This window comes from Felis catus, chromosome C1 (genome assembly GCF_018350175.1).
Source record: "Felis catus isolate Fca126 chromosome C1, F.catus_Fca126_mat1.0, whole genome shotgun sequence".
Lineage (NCBI taxonomy): Eukaryota > Metazoa > Chordata > Mammalia > Carnivora > Felidae > Felis > Felis catus.
In genome coordinates, this window is record NC_058375.1 from 79,598,308 (window position 1) to 79,608,375 (window position 10,068).

General features: G+C 49.3%; 1 protein-coding gene across 1 annotated transcript in view; it reads right to left on the reverse strand.

The window, feature by feature from the left end:
- BCAR3 (BCAR3 adaptor protein, NSP family member) overlaps positions 1–9,127 on the reverse strand; it is a 138,774-nt gene extending 129,647 nt beyond the window's left edge. Inside the window, exon 1 of the mRNA XM_045036216.1 lies at positions 8,908–9,127. The gene's annotated coding sequence lies outside the window, so the exon portion shown is untranslated. The remainder of the gene's footprint in view (positions 1–8,907) is intronic.
- Between the last annotated feature and the right edge of the window lie 941 nt (positions 9,128–10,068).

The following is a 10,068-nucleotide window of genomic DNA, read 5'->3' on the forward strand; positions in this document are numbered from 1 at the left end:
ACTGTGCTCTCCCTGTCGTCAGACACTCCTCCAAAACCAGCCTGGAGCTGGCCAGTCCTCAAAGCCACCTACGTCTGTCCTGTGACAACATCTCCGGTGCTCCAGTGTCAAAGCACACTGACCTCCCACCTCCAGTGATCTGCACCTGAACTCCATCCCACCTACCAGGTACCACCTGCCATACTTCCTCTCTCCTTTCGTTCACCAGCGGCTCTGCAGTTCCTCTGCTGAAAGTGCTCTCCGTGAGGAAGACAACAGCCTTCAGAGTGCATGACCCAGCAGGCATGATTCGGACATTGCGTGATCGACCTTTCTGTTACATGTGACACTGGTGACCGCTTCCTCGTTCGTGAATCTTTCTACTCCCTTGACGTCTAATACATCATTTCCCCCTGGTTCTCCTACCTCTGCAACCCTCTCCAGCCCATCTTCCTTGTGGGTCCTCTTTCTCCAACCACCCTGAAAGCCGATGCATCCAGGTCCTGAATTCAGCTCACTCTCTCTGGTTATCACACACACTCCATAGTTTTACTGCAACCTGCTTCTTGAGCTGCAGTCTCACATCCAAATGGTCTGCTAAATGTTGATTTTGGTACAGACAGTTCAAAACCAGTACATCCCAAAGCTAACTCACCCCGAAGCCAGTCCTTCTCTTTTCTTCCACATGTCAGGCTACTTGCCTGAGCTGGAACCCCGGGAGCTGTCCTGGGTCTCAGTCTCCCTTCATCACCGCCCCACACAAATGCACACACGCAGCCAAACTATGCACCAAGTCTTGGGGACTCTATGCCTCAACGGTCCTCAAATCCATGCCCTCCTCTTCTTCTCCTCTACACCAGTAGAGGTCCTTCTCTTCTGTCACCTGGACTCTGTCACCTTAGCCTCCTGGCTGGTCTCCTGCCCTTCCATCCTGCCCTTCTCTAACCAGTCTTGCACCCAGCCGCCTGAGCGATGCTGCTAAGATGTGGGCCTGATCCCATCTCTCCGCCATTTACAGCCCCTCAAGAGCTTCTTGCCACCCACAAATTACAGTCCAAACTCCTCAGGGTGGCTTCCCTGAAGCCCTCACTTGTCCCGAGCCGCCACGTCATTGCTCAGTTTCCCTCCTCCTTCATCCAACTGCCTTCCGCCCCACCACTACCCCCAGCCCAGGCAACTTCCCCCATTCCCCACAACTTCTTTGCTGGCTCTACACAGCTGGGCTAGTGCCCTTCAAACATGTCCCTATAACACACTACATTTACCAGATTACCTGGGAACATCCAGCTATTAACTAGGGAGAAACTTTGGGGATTGTTTTACAGGTTTACAGCGTCTCTCCACCCCTAGTTGTTACCACAGTGACCAACGGCTGGCTCTTCCTTGCACCTATGATTGTGCCTCCAGTCAATTCTCACCTCCTTCTGCCTTTCAGAATACAGCACGAGGACCACCCAGGGATCGGCCCACCTCTATCTCTGTTCCTCAAAGGGAGTGGCCTCTCCTGGCTATTGGCAAAGCTACCAGAAACTTGGCTTTGAACCATTCGTGTCTAACAGGTGGTCCGGATATTCTGACAGAGACTGTGGGTGTAAAGAGAGGGAGAGATGGAATCATAAAATGCCATGTTTTCAGACCACCCTGAACCCCAAGGGCCAGTCACTGGTGAAGGAATACTGTACTGTGGAGTCTAGGTGGGAGAGAGGACACTGATCCACATACCTGCCCCCCTCAGGAATTCTGGGATGTCAGAGCAGGCCTTTAGGAAGGTTGTTTCCAAGCCAACCTGCCAGACCTCTGGGAGGAATGGTGAAAAGCTAAGACTGATGCTAGAACGCCCAGGGCTATAAGGTGTATACTACCATAGTGGAGGGAAACACTGCCCTCAGCCTCTGCAGGAGCTCTTTGGATGGACAAGGTATTCACACTCTCTAGGAGATGGGGTAAATCTCCACCTGGGCTTAGATTGCTCAATAATGTCACAAAGATTATTGCTGAATTGGACTCTATGGAGCCCTTCAAATGTCCTCTGACCCAGCCCTAGTACTAATGGATCACAAACTTCTTCAAAGAGGGGCTGGAAAAGTTGATAGTGCCAGGCTATCTTTTGTAACCTATCAATAGCTGGCCATGCTATGGAAAGGGAAGTGGAGACAGGAGCAGTAAGTTCAGAATAAGCAGCAGAAGCAGCATGGCCAATCCAGACCATTAAAGCAAAGAATGGAAAATGGGCTGCCGTGCACAGTTGTGCAGGTTGTTCACTGCAAAAGGTTGCTCAACTGAAGGAGCAAATGGAGGCTGAAATCTAGCCTGTGCACCCATTTCCCAAGCTCTTTGTCCCGGTGCAGAACTGCATTTGCTGGAAAGAAGAGGTGCCTGTTTCTAAATGGCAAAAAGGTACCATTTGGGATTGTTGTGACTTGGAGGGAGAAGACACTGGCAGCAGCAATGAGAAAAGCTTATATGAATGCAAGAGAAAGCCAGGATCTGGCAGAAGACAGCAAGGGCTTTGAGAGCCCCAGGAACCCTAATGGGTGGAAGCTCAGAACGTCAGCTTATTGATATGCTGCCCAGACCCATGATTATGCCCTACTCCTCCCTATCACCCCCTTTACCATCATCCTGCTCCCTCCCAGCCCACCCCTGGCCATCCAAAGTCTCCCTGGCCAGAGGAAAGAAGGCCAGTCTATCCACGGCTGTGGCTCCAGCCGCCCAAACCCTAATGACTCATTCCTGAATGGGGTGGAGGATACCTGGTAAAGACAGGCAGTCTCCCCAAGCCCACCCTGTGACTACCACCAGTCTTGGCTATTATCAGAGACCTCAGCTGGAGAGCTAGGCCACCAGCCTTTGGCTGAATGCCTAGTGAGAAAGGGCTGTTGCGTTTCCCCCCTGGTTCCGTTTCTATTTATAGCCTCACCTTAATAGCATCCACTCCTGGTGACAGCTCACAGGTTCTAACCTGCCAGGAGCACTTCTAGAAAGATTATAGCCTTGTTCAGAAAGCTAACAGCACAGAACAGAAAGGAGCCTGGGGATGGCCTCCTGCCTTTTTTGCTTGGGACCGAAGATGGACAGGCAGGTAGAGGAGCCTCTAAGGCACAGATGTCCAGGGGAGGCAAGGGGAGGGGAAACTAGCTTTTCTGAGCCCCTGTTTTGTGCTGTGAGTAGCTGATCGTATTTCAGTCTCCAAAAACCCTGTAAAATAAGTATCATTATTTCCATTTTACAGATGAAGAAACTAAACCTCAGAGAGGAGAAATACCCTTGGCCAGCTGGTAAGCGGCAGGGCTCTGATTTGAATTTTCTGATCTTTCTGGCTCAGACACATGGGGTTTTTTAACCCAAAGTATGTCACCTGCAAAGTATCTCCCTTGGGGAGAGAGAAACTCAAAATAGTGAAAAGGAACAGAAAAAGCTTACAGAGTTTTGCTTCAGCAGCTGAAGCCAATCTCCCTACTATCTTCTCCCTCCCTGATCATACTTCCTGGGCACCCTCAGGGGAAAATTACACTCCTTGCTCCCCGCACCCCACCCCTAAGGATTTTTATTCAGGTGAAATAATTGTATTAAAGCTGTACCTTGTGGCGGGGAGGAAGGGTGAGTAGAAGAACTCATGAGCTGATTAAATATGAGCCAGCAAGGGAGAAACTTCTTTCCCTCCATCCAGCTTCTCAACCCACTACTCAACCAAAGCATCACCTCTCAGGGAATAGCTGCCAAGACCCACAGTTTAGTTAATAAAATGTGAGAGCAGGAAGGGGCTGTAAATAATAATAACAATGTTTACCTAGTGCTTTTTATGTAATAGCCAAGCACCGTTCCAGGGATGGGATATTACACAGAGACCCATTTAATACACACACACACACACACACACACACACACACACACACACACACACACACACACAGTACAAATGGGAAAACTGAGACCCAGAAAGGTGACAGAATGTGCCCAAAGTCTCTCAGCTCTTAGGAAAGGGACTTGGAATCAAGCTCACACAGCCTGGCTCCTAGATGCTCCCCTGCCTCTCAAAGGTCATCTCTCCTCACTGTCCCCTCTGCCCCCACAAAGGCAGAGTCAGGCAAGGTGTTGGGTCTTCTGGCTGGGACCCAGGGCTCCTGTCACACCCGAGGGGCTTGGCACACTCAAGACTCCAGGAGGGTGTTAATGGCACTTCATTCAGTTCAGATTTCAGATCCCACCAAACTAGAAAATACTTTCTTTTTTTATTATTTTTTTAAACATTTGTACTTACTGTTGAGAGAGAGAGAGAGAGAGAGACAGCGCACGCGCATGTACGAGCATGCATGAGTGGGGGAGGGGCAGAGAGAGCGGGAGACAAAGAATCCAAAGCAGGCTCCAGGCTCTGAGCTGTCAGCACAGAGCCTGACACGCGGGGCTGGAATCCATGAACCGTGAGATCAGGACCTGAGCCAAAGTCTGACGCTGAACCAGCTGAGCCACCCAGGCACCCCTGAAACCAGAAAATTCTTAAATACCTATTTATTTGCCTGACATCTGTGCTCTGCTGGGCTTATCGAAGGCTAGCTAGAACTTCCACTGGATTCTTCCCATTTCCCTTCAGCAGAGATACGAACGGAAGCCAGAGGGACGGTGGCACCTTGCACCTCACACACCCAGCAGGGCCTGGCAATGGCTCTAAGCACTCCCTGCAAGGCCAGCAAGTATTTTGATAATCTTTCCCCTATGGGATTCTCCTGTGGAGAACACATGGACGCAGTCGGGAGCAATCTTTCAGCAGATTCCACAGGAAGGAACACTACATCACTGGAGGGCATTTTGACGCTCAGGGCTTGGGAGAAGGGAAGCAGGCTTGGAGGCAAGGGCTGCCCAGACGTTTGTGGACCCCTCAGCCCCCAGTGTACAGGGGTGGCTGGCTGCAGTGGACATGGTCGAGTGGGAGGCAGACGGGGTGGGGGTCGAAAGCACAGCCTACAAAGTCAAACCTGGGCTTCAGGACTGGCCCCGCTGCTTGAGGCCACGTGACCTCCAGTGAACCGCTTCACCCTCTCTGGACCTCAAGTTCCGCCCTGGAAAACGGGGATAATAGAGCAGTACTCACCTCTTGGACTGGCCCTGGAGAATCAGACACAATAACATTAGCAAAGCATTGAGCACAGGGCCTGGCACATGCATGCACTGAGTCACTACCATACAGACAACTGTCGTCGTGAGATCCTTCTCTTTCCTTGAAAACGAGCTCATGGGGTGTGTCCTCTGCTGCCACCGGTCCCCTTTATTGAGCCTCCTTTAGGGGACCTGGGACCCCACATCTGACCCCAAATGTGCCTTTGGGAGGAGAGGGAGAATCCTGAAACATTGTCCCTTGGGGCCACAAGTTCCTTCTGCCGGCACAGAAGTTCCAGAGCCCATCCTGGCTCACAGCCAACTCCCGACACGTGTCAGGTCAGCTGGGCAATGAGAAAAGCCCCACAGACTCCTAGCATGGGACATTTCTTCACAAAGGCATATAACTTTGAAAAAGATAAAACAAAATTAAACGTTTACAAGAAGAGGAATAATACAAAGCCACTGGGGACAAAAAAGACTTGGTGCAGACCAAGGGGCACAGGGTAGAGTCCAGGCTGGTCAGGACCTCAGGGGCCTGTCTGACACGGTGGCTCCCCCCACCCCTCATGCCCATTTTCTAGCCCCACCCCCAGGGACTCTTTCAGAAGACTGATTTGCATCTTTGGTATCTATAGGCCCCAAATGATACAGAGGATTGCCCTGGGGCCCAACATGCTCCTACTGACTCAAGGTCAGACAGTGGATCCCTGAGACAGAAAAGCCACTTCCTGTGTCCCTAAGCCACCTGCCTGATAGCTACTTTCTCCTCTGAGGGCACCCGAGTCACCTGCAGGGCAGGGCGGGACCTGGTCCAGAGAAGGGGCTGGGAGAACGAAGAGCTCAGGCCACACACAAACCTGTGGTTTGGGATGGTGTAGAGTGGACACACTGCTCATCCACAGAAGAAACCTAACCCTCCTGTAAAGGGATTGATCCATCCCACCTGAACTTTAGGAGAGATAGTCTCACGTCGCAAGGTCTTGGGGTCAACACACTAATCCTTGTACACATCCCGCCCCCTTCCGCAACCTGTGCATACCCACATCACTGCCCTCCTGATCCCAGATCCCTCCTGAAGCCACAGGGCCCCTTTTTTTAAACGATCCAAGAATCCTGTTTGGTGTTATGGGGGGGGGGTGGAAATGTGTGTCTAGGTGTAGGGGTGTGTGTGTAGGGGTGGGTATTCATGTAGGGAGGGAGAAGGTTGACAAGAAATCCAAGCACATGGGCCAGAAAGAAGTCTTAAACACAACTGCAGCCTATCTCCTCTCTATTACCCCAACTTATCAGCTCAGGCCCAGGGTCACAGGAGGTCAGCAAGCCAACCTAGTTCCCACACCTGGCACGTGGCTTTGAGCAGTGGAAGTGGCTGCCGTGGCAACTAGGTCCTGAAATGTCTGTGGAGTCCTGGGCTCGGGCCCAGATCCTGTATGGTGCGGACAGCAGTGTGCCCTGTCCCTGATCTGACTGTGCTGTGCCAGTCCCAGAAGCTCCCTCAGAGGCAGGCATGAAGCCAGAACACTTCATTAAGACTGGATGTCTGATAACAGCCCCGGCCCTCTGGAAACCTCACACTGGCCAGTGGCATAGAACCCGCCAGGTCCCAGCCCTCCCTGGAGCTCTGGGCATCCGATTTCAGTGCACTTATGCTTCAGCTACTCCCACAGGAAGGAGAGGGCATGCTCCCACCCTGTTTTTAATTTCAGGAATACAGCAATCACCCATACTTGTGGTTTCATTATAGTCAGAGTGGTAGCTACCCACATTCTTCACAGACTTCAAACCTGATCCCAGAAGAGCCCCAAACTGTGACTCTGGAAGTAGACAAATAGGCCCAGGAGACCAGCAAAGGGACCCCACTCTCTGTGGTAATGGATGAGAACACAGGTACAGAGAAGTAGACACATTTAACCAAAGTCACACAGCTAGTGAGAAGGCAGAGCCGGATTTTAATTGGGCGCCATGGCCGTGGAGCACTTAGCCACTGTGCTGCACTCTGTCTCCGCAAAGAGATAAGGGCCATGCCCTAAATGCCCAGTGAGGAGCTGGGACCCCATCTGGGTGTGAGAGGAAGTCACTGTGTTTTTAGGCAGGAGAGTGACCTGATCTATTACACTTTTTGGGTAATGTTTATTTATTTATTGAGAAAGAGAGAGAAAGCATGAGGTTGGGAGGGGCAGAGAGAGAGTGGGAGAGAGGATCTCAGGCAGTCTCCACTATCAATAGGGAGCCTGATGCAGACTCCATCTCGTGAACTGTGAGATCATGACCTGAGCTAAAATCAAGAGTCAGAAGCTTAACCGACTGAGCCACCCACGCACCTCTATAGCACTTTTAAGTGCTATAGATCTGCTATACTCTATAAGTGCTATAGATACTGCTATACTTTAAGTACTGATCTGCTCACAGTGGGGAGAATAGATTGTAGAAGATCAAGTCAGAGACTACATCATTAATCCAGGCACTAACATTATTGTAACTGACTAGCATACCGGCAACTCTTTGTTTTTAATTTTTAAAGCCTATCAGACATTGCACTTTTATTTTTTGTGGTTTATCTTCAAAGACTTTGGCAGCTAAAACAATACATCTTTTCTTTCCTTAAAAAAAAAAAAACCTCCAAAACTCAATAGACACACCCTCCAAAATGATTTAGGATAGGAAAGCCAGTTTTTGCCAGTCTTACCTAATTCCACTATAAAGCATCTTTTCTATGGTCTTTAGATTGTTATCAAATGAAGCCAATGATCTTCCTAAGTTGGGAAGTTGATTCTTGCTCCACCCAGGGTTGTTTCCACAGCTAGGAAAAGGGGGTAGAGTCTTAACTCCAGTGGGAACTTGGGGTGTGGGTTTATGTGTGGAAGAGAAGTTCATGGGCTATACAAAATTTAAGCATCTGATCTTGAGCATTTAAGGGGGCGGGTATTAGGACTACAGTGATAAATCATGGCTCCCCAGACCAATTTACCCTCTGACACTGACTCTGGATGTGGTGTCTGTGTGTTCCAGGAGCTCTTGTAAAAGAAAACAATAAAGGCATACTGATAGACCTCCCAGGGAAATATGCAGAAATGTTATTTCATACAAACCTCCAAGCTCCTGTAAACAATTGCCTAAGGTACTTATGTGAAACGCAACTTCTAAGGGCATCTGGATGACTTAGCCAGTTAAGTCTCTGACTTCCGCTCAGATCATGATCTCATGGTTCCCGAGTTTGAGCCCCACATCAGGCTCTGTGCTGACAGCTCAGAGCCTGGAGCCTGCTTCAGATTCTGTATCTCCCTCTCTCTCTCTTCCCTCCCCTGCATCTAGCATTTCCCTTCCAGCCCAGCTACCTTCTGATGCCCAGAGTGGGGTGGCCTGTTCTGGGGTGCAGGTTCAAGGCAAGTTTCCCTGCCCTGACACCCTTTCCCAGATGTCAGGTTGTCTAACTTCTGTGTGACTCCCTTGCCTCATCACTAAAATGGTAACTATTGTTAACTATTGTTCACCCCATAGTGCACTTGTGTTTCTGCAAGTAAAACAGAACAATTATCATCATTAGTGATGACATCATATGATCATTACTGGAAGTGAAAGGGTAGGAGAGGAGGTGGTCAAATCTAAAGCACACACTCAAAGCTACGATGAATAAGGACCCAGAATTACCCAGGAAACAACCACCCTGGAGCCTGGGCAGGTTAGTCAGAGGATTCTCTTAAGCTCCCGGCGCTACTCCAGAAGCCACTTCATAGGCTGGATCAACACCATTCCACAACCCCGGGGCCAGCTTCTGCTGGCTCAGCATTGCCCTGAGCTCCAGGGCCCAGCACCAGGCTGGCAGCTTCCTACCTGGCTGGTCCCAGTCTCCCGAGGCTGGTTTGGATCAGATGCAGCTGTTCCTGTGGCTGAATGCAAAAAGCAAAGGCCTTCTGGGTTTGGTGTGAGGAAATTCCGGGAACTCAGGCAAGGCTGGGGCTGCCTTCCAAGGCTGGTTCTGCTGAAAGGGGAGTAACCCGGGTCACAGGCTGGTCGGACCTGGGTCTGCGGCCTCTTCTGGGATTGCCTTCCGGGCTATAGAGCTAACACTGCCCATCCAGCCCAGATGCTTCCCTGCCTGTTGTCTGAACAGCTCACAATTTAATTCTAAATAACAGTGACTCACAGGACAGTGGTTCCCTTTTTTGCCAGAGCAGTCTTCTATAAATCAAGCCTTTCTCCTAGGTGGAGAAAGGTCTTTACTTTTCAATAGAGCAGGAGGCAAGCAAAGTGTTGTGATTGGAAGCACACACGTGCAGATTATCTGCATTTCGAGGTGGTTCCACCATTGACAAAGTGGTGTGACCTTGGGCAAGTTATTTAACCTCTCTGTGCCATAGGTTCCCCACCTGCAAAATGGGGATAACAGTAGCACTTACTTTATAGGGTCATGATGAGGGTTAAGTGAGTTTAGAGCTATGCCTGGCTCATAGTAGGTGCTTCTTCTATCAGTGTTTGATAAAAGTCCAATCGTGGAGAACTGCTTATGTAAAATCTATATAATGGAATACTACACAGCTACTAAAATCTGTATTATAAAAGAATAGCAATATGGAAATATATTCATCATCTATTATTAGGTGAAACAGTAGACTCTACAACAAACTACAGTGTAACCATTATTGTTGAAAAAATAATAAAAAATAAATCTACATACATGGAAAAATGTACTAAAATACACCAAAAGAGTGTTTTTCTATCTTCCAAAATTTCTGTGTTCTCTGTATTACTTTAGTAATTAAAAACAAATAAGAAAACAATAAAAATTATTCAGTAATACAATATAGGAACAATTATTTAAGTGTAGTAGAGGTGCAAAATCCAGATTAAATGATCATGCTTTACAATGATGATGATGATGATGATGATGATGATGATGAGTGTCACCTGGGCGGCTCAGTTGGTTAAGGATCTGACTTTGGCTCAGGTCATGATCTCGTGAGTTCGAGCCCCGCGTCGGGCTCTGTGCTGACA